This window comes from Gorilla gorilla, chromosome 17 (assembly GCF_029281585.2).
Source record: "Gorilla gorilla gorilla isolate KB3781 chromosome 17, NHGRI_mGorGor1-v2.1_pri, whole genome shotgun sequence".
Classification (NCBI taxonomy): Eukaryota; Metazoa; Chordata; class Mammalia; order Primates; family Hominidae; genus Gorilla; species Gorilla gorilla.
In genome coordinates this window covers 38,787,588-38,800,330 of record NC_073241.2, presented here as the reverse complement: position 1 = coordinate 38,800,330, position 12,743 = coordinate 38,787,588, and the positions used below count along the sequence as shown (strand labels likewise).

The following is a 12,743-nucleotide window of genomic DNA, read 5'->3' as shown; positions in this document are numbered from 1 at the left end:
CCCAGTAAATAACACTATTATTCATCTCCTTTCCCAAGTTCTTTCAATAGTCCTCCAAAATGCATCTTAAATCAGCCCACTTAACTCTCCACTAACATCATTCTAACATCAGACCTTAGCATCTTTTATTTGGTTTGTTGCAATGCCTCCAACTAGCTCCTTATTCTATCCTTCTCTGACATATCCTCCATGAGCAGCCCAACTAAATATATTAAATAAGGACCATATTATAACACTTCCCTGCTTAAAGCAGTTTAATACTGCTACATTGTTTTTAGTGTAAAATGCAAACTCTTACATGGGTCATAAGATTCAGCGTGATCAGAATCACACGTGTCTCTTCAATCTCAGCTTGCATCACTCTTCCCATCTCTCAGTTCATACTGGCTGGCACCCTAGTCTTCAAACACTTCCTTTTACCGACAACTTGGAAGAGTAGTTTTGCATGTTGGAGAGTGGAAGTAGCTTATGCCTAAGTTCTGATCACAGACACGGTGATGGTAAAATCCTCTGATGTGGTAACAGAACATGTGACCCCAGCCCACAAGATGAGAACAACTCTGGCTTGGCCAACTCTGGTTTTAAAGGTTGGAGAGATGTGGAAATTTGCACTTGTAGTTGCTGCTATTGTTGGAAACAATGAAAATGTTTCACAGATTATTAACTTTTAGTAGTTGAAGATTTTTAGATTGAAAGATTGCTGGGAGAGACAACCTCGCCATCTGATTAACGGCATGAATTTCTTCTTTATAATGTTCACCTACAGTATGAATTGGCAAACATTTTCTCTAAAGCTCAACACAGTAAATATTTTAAGCTTTACAGGGTAGGTGTTCTCTGTTGCAGCCACTCAACTCTAGTGTTTAGTGCAAAACTGACCATTGAAAATATGTAAGTAAATGAGTGTGGCTATGTACCAATAAACCTTATTCATGAACACAGAAGTTTGGATTTCATATAGCTCTCCTGTGTCATGAAATATTATACTTCCTTTGACATTTCTCCAATTATTCTAAAACAGTAAAAACCATTCTTATCTTGCAGGCCATACCAAACATGTGCTGGACCAGACCTGGACTCACTGGGGCCACAGAGCTTCATTTGAACTAAGTAGAAGACTGCTCTCATTAAGTATGTCTTTGAGGCTGTGAGGTAGGCTGCAACAGGCTTACTTTTCTCCTGGGACTCTGAAACTCTAACATATTCCAGGATAGTGGCGTTGCTGGCAATCTGTGGTCCTAGTGCATCCCAGAGCATTTCAAAATGAGGCCCCAGTCTTAAATTCTAACTGTAAAGCTACCACCCCAAGTCAGAACCCAGAAAGTTTTCTCTGGTTGTCCACTGCAACAATCAGAGAAAGTTATGAGTTAGCCAGAGGATGAGAGTGCCGCCTTCAGTCTACCGCCTGTTGACATAATTTTAGTTGAGAGTGGGCAAGAAGACTTCTCTGGGCAGTGTTTTCAACAAGACCACAGGGAATGGGAAACCAGGGGCCTCCTATATCCTGCCTCCCAAAACTATCTGGAGCTTAGGAAAATGTTGAAAGAAGCATGTTATAGCAAAAGGAGCATATACTTGGGCAGTGTATAGGGTTGGGTTTGAAACTACCAGAAATACCTCTCATTGCGAACCCAGAGAAAATTGTGCCAGCTCTCTGAATTTTCATGTCTTCATGTCTGAGGTGAATGTAGTGATGCCCACCTAGGCTCCAAGGGCCTTGGGCATAGTGCAAGCCTGGTTAATGACTTTCAGTGAGTCCTGCAATATGTATATTTATCAGGTGCCTTAATCTGCACAAAACACTGCTCTTAAAAGCAAATTAGACATAGTATTTGTTTTCATGGAGTTTACAGTGTAGCAGAGAAGACAAAATTAAGTGAACATTAAGAATAAAATAAGAAGTGCTATGACAGAAGAAAAATAGGCAGTTCTGAGGACATGTGCCAGGAAGGCCAACTGCTCTAAGGAGCCAGGGAAATTGCCCTAGAGATAATGCTTAAGCTGAAGCCTTGAGAAAGAAGAGGTAATTTAATCATGGCCCAGTGAGACAAGGGACACATGCGAGGTCTGGGGGGCCTTTGAACACTTAGCAAATATTCACATTGTTTTCAGGAACTGCAGACCCTGATTACATTTTTTAAGAGAGGAAGAAAGGGTTGGTTGTAATATTAAAACTAAAGCTAACCAGTCGTGGGCTCCTCGGAGATTACCTCTTCTTTCTTCTAAAGCAGAGCAAAATTAAATGTCCAACAAGGATAGACTGGATTAAGAAAATGTGGCACATATACACCACGGAATACTATGCAGCCATAAAAAAGGATGAGTTCATGTCCTTTGTAGGGACATGGATGAAGCTGGAAACCATCATTCTGAGCAAACTATCGCAAGGACAGAAACCAAACACTGCATGTTCTCACTCATAGGTGGGAACTGAACAATGAGAACACATGGACACAGGAAGGGGAACATCACACACCGGAGCCTGTTGTAGGGTGGGAGGAGTGGGGAGGGATGGCATTAGGAGAAATCCTTAATGTAAATGACCAGTTAATAGATGCAGCACACCAACATGGCACATGTATACATATGTAACAAACCTGCACATTGTGCACATGTACCATAGAACTTAAAGTATAATTAAAAAATTGTAGCAGGAAAACAGCTTTGCTGTTTTCAATAACAGGGAGAGGGTTAACATTTAGCTCGACAAGGATTCATTTCCTTTAGGCTTCTAAAAAGTTTGCAATTCAGGAATATTGATCTCTCTAAAGTAGAATGTTGGCCTTTAGTAAGCAATAAAAGAAAAGCATAAACAATCTCTTCCCTGCCAAATAATTTTGTTTTAGTATCTAAGCACCCCATGCCTCTGTGAAGGCTCCAGGACGGGCCATTCATCAGTGCCTCCAGCAAGTATACTGAAATACCTGAGGGAAAAAAAAAGAAAAAACAACATGCCTTACTGATGAGGCATCAGAAATTTTTGATTTCCATTTTATGACTTCTAGTACTAATAATTCTAACTTTTCTAGCCAAATAAATTTGAAACATCAGAATACAAGCTTTAGAAATAATTAATGTTAGTATGTTCTAAATAATTTATATATTTACTCTTACTTCTGTCACCTCCACCGTCAAAGAGAAGCACATATGAGCCTTGTTTGATCATGTAGCCAGGGTCTCTTCCCTTAATCTCAATGCATTTGAGTAGCTTTTTAACATTCTAATCACATTCATACTAAACCTTTAACCACCCCAATTCACACTGTTTCTACATAACCTAGTGCTTCACCAATACTGATTTCTAGAACCTTAAGGAAGGATCCTGAACGATGATGAAATCATTTGAATATTCCCTTCACGGGATATAGAAACATTTTTATAAAGAATGCCAGTTCCATTAAGGCCAGTCAATAAAATAAATAATAAACTAACAGAACATGCTAATGTAATCTCATATCACTTGCTCTGATGTCGTGTTACATGTGTATTAGCTCTCATTGCTAAACTTGTGAAAAAACAAAATTTGAGGAGAGATTTTTTTTAAATGCACAAAAGAAGAATACATTAGAAAGAAACAGATTTGTGGCTATTTCTGTTTTACAAATACCAAATAGTTTACGAGCCCATATTTTAATCCCATTTTTCTCCCACACAAGAAGAACCCAGGAGTAAAGAGAGCTGAATCGGCATCATTACTCAGTCTAGGTTTCAAATCCATGCTCTATGATGAATGGGCGGTTTTCAGGTTATTTACAGTGCGACGGAAAGAAAACTGAGCAGGAAAGGAGCAGTAGTTTTTCCTAGTACAAGTCCTGCCTCTAACATGCTGGGTAAACTTGGGCTAGCCACTAATATGTTTAGGTCTCAGTTTTCTTTCCACTTCATGATGACCACAGCAAATGCAACTGGATTCCCTAAGTGCTGTGAATATTAGTTGGTGCAAAAGTTATTGCTGGTTTTGCCATTAAAATAATGGCATTCAAAGTAATGGCAAAACCAGCAATTACTTTTGCACCAAAATAATAACTTTTCCCAGAGCACCCTGACCACGTGTTGCTAACTTTCTGCCGCTAATTTTTGGTGAGCACTTTCTTTTTTGTTTGTTTTGGTTTCTTTTTGTTGTTGGTTTTTGGGGTTTTTTTTTTTCTTTTTGGAGACAGGATCTCACTCTGTCTCCCAGGCTGGAGTGTAGTGGTGCAATCATAACTCACTGCAGCCTTGACCTCCTGAGCTCAAACAGTCCTCTCACCTCAGCCTCCTAAGTAGCTGGGACTGCAGGTGTGTACCACCATGCCTGATTGATTTTTTTGTCTGCTTACTTTTTGTAGAGACAAGATCTCACTATGTTGCCCAGGCTGGTCTCAAACTCCTGAGCTCAAGCAGTCCACCTGCCTCAGCCTCCCAAAGTGTTAGGATTACAGGCGTGAGCCTCTGTGCCCAGCCTATGAGCACTCTTGCTGTCAAGAAAGATTACACTTGCAACTCCACAGGCAGAAGAGTATAGTAAATACAGAGATCTCCTCTTAGCTGCGGTTCCATTACCTACAGTTAACAGCAGACTGAAATCTGTGTCAGTACAATAACATATTTTGGGAGAGAGAGAGATCATATTCACATAACTTTAATTACAGTATATTGTTATAATTGCTCTAGTTTATTATTAGTTATTGTTAACCTCTTACTGTGACTAATTTATGAATCAAACTTCATCACAGGTATGTATGTGTAGGAAAAAACATAGTACATATGGGGTTTAGTACTAGCCACAGTTTCAGTCATCCACTGGAGGTCCTGGAATGTATTCTCCAAGGATAAAGGAGGAACTATTGTATATCAATTCATTTGATTTCTACTCATGTATATTGATAAAAGTTTTGGTGGTAGCAACAGTTGAAGTTACTGAATGAAATTAATATTTATAAATTTATGCTGATCTCAGTGATTATTGATCAAGAACTGACAATACTTAAAGCGAAAATTAGAGATAAAACAAATATTTGAAAGTCAAAATGTTGCAGATATTCTCCTCACACTATAAAATCAAATACATAACAGATAGATTAAAGCAACAAATGTAAAAAAAATTAGAAAACTAGAAAGAATAGAAGCAAATATATTTTTTATTACATAAACAGGAAATTTTAAAGATATAAAAAATTAGCAAAGAAAAAATAAAAATTTACCTAAAGATTAAGAATTCCTGAGCCCTTAATAATAATAGTTGAACATTTAAAACAAATAATTTAAAAATGAGTAAAAGACATGACAAAGGATCAATATGTAAAAATATTTTATAAATCAATAAATATAACTAAAGCCCCAAAAGGTATGTGGATTAAAGGGCATGGGGAAATACAAGTGAATTATAAATATCTCAGAAATATTTATTTTTACCAGTTATATTTTAAAATGTAACCTGAATAACATAATTTAAAATATTAATAAGTGCAAAGTCAGAAGCAAGTGAAAATCCCTCCCATACAAGGCCTATCAGCTCCATACTTCCTCCAGTATTTTCATAGTTGAAAACCTCAGCATGATCTCAAATATCTTACTAATTTACCTAAGGATGCCTCTTTATGTGTCTTCTAAAATTTAAATAAATGTCACACTCTACCCATAGTCCATTTTGTATGAAAGACTTTTTCAGTTACTCTTGTCCTGCCTGCACCGTATAAGACTTCACTTACATTTGCAGGACACTTCACAAGTTAGGAAGCCTTCCTCCCAACCCAGTACAATAGATACTATAACACCAACTTTACAGGTGTAGAAATAGCTTCTCATAGGTTAATTCATTTGCTTAGTAAGATGAATTTAAGTGAAATTTATTTTATGTAATGCTACCTCCTATGTTTGTCATAACTTGCTGTTTTTCCATGTTTCCTCTGCTCCTTGGTGATACCAGATGTTTTTTATCCAAGTGGAATACAAGTAAAGCAAAACTGTACTTATCATCTTTAAAAATAAAATATAAAGATAACAAACACTAGGATCTGAAATTCATATAATTTGGGGAAGAAAAATCTGAAATTCTAATTGTAATCAATTTTCAGAATCTCATAGGTTGAAACACTGCTAAGTTTTATAATTTTTCTTTTACTAATTAAAATTGCTTAATTCAGTACTGAGTTAAGAGATGACGCTTGATAAATCGGTAAATTAATTAACTCTAAAAATAAAAACCAGAAACTTTCAAATGGAAAAACACTCATTTATGACTAGGAGTAAGGTGAATAAGAGACAAATAGCTCCAAAGTAAATTCTTCCCAGAGTGTTACAAAATTTATATTAAAATCAATTCATTATTTATAATAATTAACTCTTTTTAAATTTAACTTTTAATTTTTAGACAATTCTAGACTTACTTGTAGGTCTAAGATATAATACAGAGAGGTCCCATGTACTCTTTATCCAGATTACCCAATGATAATTTCTTTCAAAATAACAGTGCATTGCCACAATCATGATATTGACAATGTGCACTCAAGGTACAGAACAATTTCATCACCAAATAATCTATTTCAATACCTTGTATAGTCACATCTGCTTCCATCTGGGCCTCCCTCTCACCTCTGGGAACTTCATTTATTGTCTATTTCTATAATTTTATCATTTTAATAATTCTTTATAAGTAGAGTTCTATAAGGTGCAGTCCTTTGGATGAGCTTTTTCCCCAGCATCATTCTCTAGAGATTTATCCAAGGTGTTGTACATGTAAATAGTTTGTTCTTTCTTACTGCAAGTAGTATTCTGTGGTATGGACATAGCACAGTTAGTTTAACCATTCACTGAGTGAAAGACATCTGGGTTGTTTCCAGTTTGGCATGATTATGAATAAAGCTGCTATGAACATCCAGGTACAAAGTTTTGTGTGAACGCAAGTTTCATTTTTGGCATAAATGGCCAAGAATACAATTGCTGGGTCACATGTTGGCTGCACGTTTCATTTTTTATTTCATTTGATAAACTATTTTCCAGTGTAACTACACTGTTTTACATGACCATCAGCAATGTGTAAGTGTTCCGGTTTCTCCACATCCTCAATAGCTTTTGTGATTTTAATGTGCGTTTACCTGAAGGCTAAAGATGTTGAATATCTTTCATATGTTTATTTGCCATCTGTATATCCTCTTTGGTAAGATTTCTACTCATGCCTTTGCATATTTTCTAATTGAATTTTTTAATGGTTGAGTTTTGAACAATTTTACATATCCTAGATATTAGTACTTTGATTAAAATGTAGTTTTCAAATATTTTCTCCCATTTTTAGTTTATTATTCTTAACAGGGCTGTTTGCAAAGTAAAGGTTTAAATTTTAATGAGGTTTAAATTATTGTTTTTTTCCTTTTATGAATTGTGCTTTTAATGTCAAGTCTAAGAACATTTTGCCTAGCCTTAGATATCAAAGATTTTCTCCTATTTTTTTCTAGGAGTTTTATTATTTAAAATTTTACTTTTAGGTCTGTGATTAACTGTGAGATAATTTTTGTATAAAGTGTGGGAATTGGGTTGAAGTTCACCTTTTAGTCTATGGATGTTCAATTACTCCAGCATCAGTTGCTGAAAAGGATATCCTTCCACCATTGAATTACTTTCGCACCTTTGCTAAAACTCATTTGAGCATATTTGTGTGGGGCTACTTCTCAGTTCTTGAATCTGTTCCGTTTGTCTATGTGACTATTCCTTCACTAATACTACACAGTCTTAATTACCAAAGGTACATAGTAAGTCTTGAAATCAAGTAGACTGGCTCTTCCCACTTTATCATTCTTTTTCAAAATTATTTTAGTTATTTAAGTTCTTTTTTATTTCCTTATAAATTTTAGGGTAAGTCCATTGATATCTATCATTACAAAAGGGTCAATCCACCAAGTAAGACATAGCAAAGTATACACACACACACCAAAAAAAAAAAAACAGAGCTGCAAAATATGTAAAGAAAAAATGGATTGAGCTGGAAAGATAAACAGGCAAAACCAAATTTTGTAATTTTGATAGGAATCATATTAAACTTGTATAAGAATCGCATTAAACCTCAATTTGAGAACTGACATCTTTAATACGTTAAATCTTTCAATCCATGAACATGGTATGAGTTTCTTATAGAATGTATATGGTTGGTCATTTTTTTAATCAATTATTGTCCATTTCTGTCTTAATTGGTGTATGCAGACTATTTACATTAAATGTAATATTATTGACATCTGAAGTCTTCCATTTTTGTCTTCCATTTATCTTTTCTGATTTTCCTTTCTGTTTTTTCCTTCCTGTTAGTTATTTAAACATTCATTTAGAACCTTGTTTTGACTCATCTACAATGCTTTTTATTCTCTTTGTGTAGCTTTCTTAATGGTTACTCTAGGGATATATATATATATATATATATATATGTATATATTAGCACAGTCTACTGGTGTCAACCTTTCACCAGGTCAAGTGAGGTTTGGAAAATTTACCTCTCTTTACCATCACACATTTACAATTTTCTTACATATTTCTTCTATACACATTTAGGTACACATCAGAAAGCACAATAGTTTTTGCTTTACATATCAAATAAATTTAGAAAACTCAAGAGAGGTAGCATGTATTGTATTTATGCAGATTTTTCTCTTTCCGTTATTCTTTCTTCCTTCCTGATTGATATGATTTGTCCCTGGGTCCCCACCCAAATTGCATGTTGAATTGTTACCTCTACATGTTGACGAGGGGCCTGCTGAGCGGTGATTGGATCATGGGAGCAGTTTCTAGTAGTTTAGCACCCTTCCCCTAGTGCTGTCTCATGAGTGAGTTCTCATGAGAGCTGGTTGTTGAAAAGTGTGTAGCACTTCCTTCTTCTCTTTCTCTCTCCTGCTGCCATGTGAAGAAAGTACTTGCTTCCCCTTCGCCTTCTGTCATGATTATAAGTTTCCTGAGGCCTCCCAGTCCTGCTTCCTTTTAAGCCTATGGAACTATAAGTCAATTAACCTCTTTTCTTCACAAATTACTCAGTCTCAGGTAGTTCTTTATAGCAGTGTGAGAACAGTCTAGTATACTGATGTTCCAAGTTTCCTCCTCGTATCTTTTCCTTTCGTTGTAAAGAACTTCTTTTACTGTTCTTTTAGGAAAGAACTGCTGGTGAGAGTTTCCCCTTCATCTTGATTTCTTCTTCATCCCTGAAGGATATTTTCAGTGTATAGAATTCTAGGTTGACAATTGCTTTCTTTCAGGTTGGGACTTCAAAAATGGTGTGCCCCTTCCTCTGGTTTTTCTAGTTTCTGATGAGGAATCATTGTCATTTGAATTTTATTTTCCCTACGTGTAAAATATATTTTCTCTTTTGTGACTTACAAGATGTTTTGTCCTTAGTTTTTAGATGTTTGACTATGATGTGTCCTGATGTAGATTTATTTGGATGTGAACTGTTCAGGGATTCTTCCAGCTACTTAAATCTGTAGATGTGTGAATCTTGTCTTAACTGGAAAGTTATTAGCTGGGCACAGTGGTGTATGCCTTGTAGTCCTAGCTATGCCGGAGGCTAAGGCAGGAGGATTACTTCAGCCCAGGAGTTTGAGACTGCAATGAGCTATAATTGTGCCACTGTACTCCAGTCTGGGTGACAGAGTGAGATCCTGTCTCTAAAAAAAAAAAAATTATAATAATTGCGGAAGTTTTCACCCATTATTTCTTTAATGCTTTTTCAGCTTTATCTTCTTTCTCCTGCCTTTCTGGGACTACAGTGACACAAATGTTAGATTTTAGCCAGGCACAGTGGCTCATACCTGTAATCCCAACACTTAGGGTGGCCAAGGCAGGAGGATCACTTGAACTCAGGAAGTTGAGACTGAGACCAGCCTGGACAACATAGCAATACCTCATCTCTACTAAAAGTAAAAAAAAAAAAAAAAAAAAAATAGCCAGGTTTGGTGTCACATGCCTGTAACTCCCAGCTACTTAAGAGGCTGAGGTGGGAGGGTTTCTTGAGCCCAAGAGGTCAAGGTTGCAGTGAGCTATGATCACACCACTGCACTCCAGCCTGGGCAACAGAGCAAGATCCTCTCTCAACAACAGCAACAACAAAAAATTAGACTTTTAGATATTGTCCTAAAGGACCCTGAGGCTTTTCTTTCAGTCTATTTTCTCTTTCTTCAGATGGGGTAATTTTTATTTCTCTTCCTTCAGATTTACTGATTCTTTCCTTCCTCATACTCATTCTTCTGTTAATGAGCCAATCAGCTTGGTTTTTAAATTTTGGATAATCATATTTCTGCAGTTACAAAATTTCCATTTGGTTTTTTTATATTATTTATTTAGTTAATAAAACTATCTTTTTTATTTGTTTATAGCATTTGTTTATAGTTTAATGAAACATTTTTGTGATAGCTACTTTAAAATCTTTGTCAGATAATTCCAACATTTCAGTGTTAGCACCTGTCGATTACATTTTTTCATTCAAGTTGATGTTTCCCTGGTTCTTGATATGGCAAGTAGTTTGGTTTTGAAACCTGGACACTTTGGGTATTTTATGAGACTCTGAATCTTATTTAAACCTTACTGGCTTCCTCTGACACCACTTCAGTAGAAGCAGGTGGGGAGAGCTGCCTCATTAGCACCAGATGGGGGTAGAAGTCCACATTTCCCATTCAGACTATGTTATAACCCCTACAGGGGAGAGGATCCTCAGTATTGCTGGACAGAAGCGGGAGGGGAGGCTTAGCTTCCCACTAGACCTCTGCAGCTATCACTCTGACTGGGAGTAGCAGGAGTGCCTCACTACTGTCTCCACACTGTCCCCACATAGCCTCCATTGACCCCCCCAGGGCCTCAGTACTTCTCAGGACGGCAGCAAAAGTCCTGAATCTCCACTAGGCCTCCTGTAACACAAGCTTTTTTCCTGTTGGGTGTGTAGGAAGTACAGGCTTCCCACATGGCCTCAAATGACACTGAGAAGTGGGGGTCTCACTGCTGGCTGGCAGGGGTAGAAGTCCAAGCTCTTTACTCTGCCTCTTCTGACACCACCCCATGGAGGGATTGAGGGTCCTGATAAGAGTGGAGGTCTAGGCTCCCCTTCACCTGGGTTGGCCATCATTTTTTTGTGTGGTGTTTGGCAGCAGCAGTAGAGCAATTGTTATCTAAAAGTTTTCTATCTGGCTATACCGCTCACTGCCCAGGCCTTTGTCTAGAGAGAGAAGGCTTTTGTTGGGGCTCTTTTCGTCTATTCGTCTATGTCCATTGATGTTTACAGGGTGCTGATTTCTTTAGCTCCAAGTCTAGAAGACAGGAGGCAAAAAAGAAAATCTAGGGAACCTATCAAGATGCTGTTTCTTGGGTTCCCACATCCCTAGACAGTGCTTTCTTCTCCTCACTGTTCAGTCTTCTTATTTTTTTTTTTTACATATAATGTTCAAGGTTGTTAGTTGTACTTAGTGGGAGGAATAGGGAAAACTACATCTACTCCATCTTCCCAGAAGTGGAAGTTCCAACAATTAACTATTTAAGAAATTTATCTGCCATTTATTTTTCTGAAATATTTAAGAACCTTTTAGATTTGCCAATTCCTCTAATTGAAGCAAATGTTTCAGGGAGGCAATCGGTAAAGACAATGAAGCATCCATCTAGCATCATCCCACTGGGAGGAAAGAAGGAGACCAAAAGAAGGTAAACAATAGCAAAAAAATCTCTGAAGGAGTAAATCAAGATGGAGTTGATGGATAAGAAGGAATGAAACTACTCCAATTATCTGGAAGTTACACTAAATGAAAAGCAAGTCTCCAAGATAGAAGCTGAGCATGACAAACAAATGCTGACAATATCAGGTAAACATGGAATGTTTCAGGTACACAATGCAAATTGTTATTAATCAGAATTAGTACTTGGCAGATTGTATTTTAAGTGAGGATATATATGGAAGCCATTAAACCTTAATTGCTGGAAGGAATGGAGAAAAGGAAGGAAGGAGAGAGGGGTAAGGGAAGGAATGTTTTTGCTGTCTTCTATCTGAAATACTAAACCTAATCATAGATCAGGTTGTGCCTCATGCAGTTAGGATGCCAAAAGTGATGCACCAATGAATATAATGGTGTTTTTAGCCCTGTTGCATGCTTTCCTGGGTCTTAGGTCTTTAAACATGGCTCTTCCTGGCATCCTTATCACTTTACTTAACTACTCACTACAGGTAGTGCTTCAGTTCAACTATGAGGGATTCTTTCTGCCACAACTTCCCTACTCCAGGAACTTGGAAAGTGGATCATCTCTGACAGCTAAATTCCAAAACAAACACTTAGCAGATTGGAACATAATTATGCCAATTTATTATCAAAAGCCAGAATAGCTCTCAGGCCAGCAATACCTGATTAAAATTAGAAAGATGCTGGACTACCTTAGAAACAGTGTGTCAAGAAGAAGGAGAATGATCAGTAATGCAAACAGAGAAAAGAGCAAGTGAGGAGCAAATTTTGGCCGTGTCTTCTGCCCTGTGCACAGAAGATGTTCTATCACCAGAGAGCAGAAACCTGGTCATGGGGCAGGATGTCCCGTTAAGGGAATGAGCTCATGGGGCTGCCACATCAGCCTCCTCTTGCTAAGAGCGCCTACTCCCTGAGAAGCTCCTGATGGTAATTTGGCTTCCACAAAGACTTGTCTGCGAATAGAGAATAAGCTGCGCAGCGGAGCAAATTATCTACTCTGCTTTGAGTTCTTATTCTAAGGTAATAAATTGGTATTTTGGTTTTTAATCATCAGTCCCTGGTAAATTTTGTGTG

The 12,743-nt window shown here is 37.2% G+C and overlaps 1 long non-coding RNA gene across 1 annotated transcript; it reads left to right on the top strand.

Annotated features, from left to right (window-relative positions):
* The first annotated feature begins 770 nt into the window (after positions 1–770).
* Positions 771–12,284, top strand: LOC115931442 (uncharacterized). Its single transcript, XR_004067937.2, has 4 exons — positions 771–826; positions 1,045–1,131; positions 11,565–11,798; positions 12,158–12,284. It is a non-coding gene; the product is annotated as an uncharacterized lncRNA (long non-coding RNA).
* The last annotated feature ends 459 nt before the right edge of the window (positions 12,285–12,743 follow it).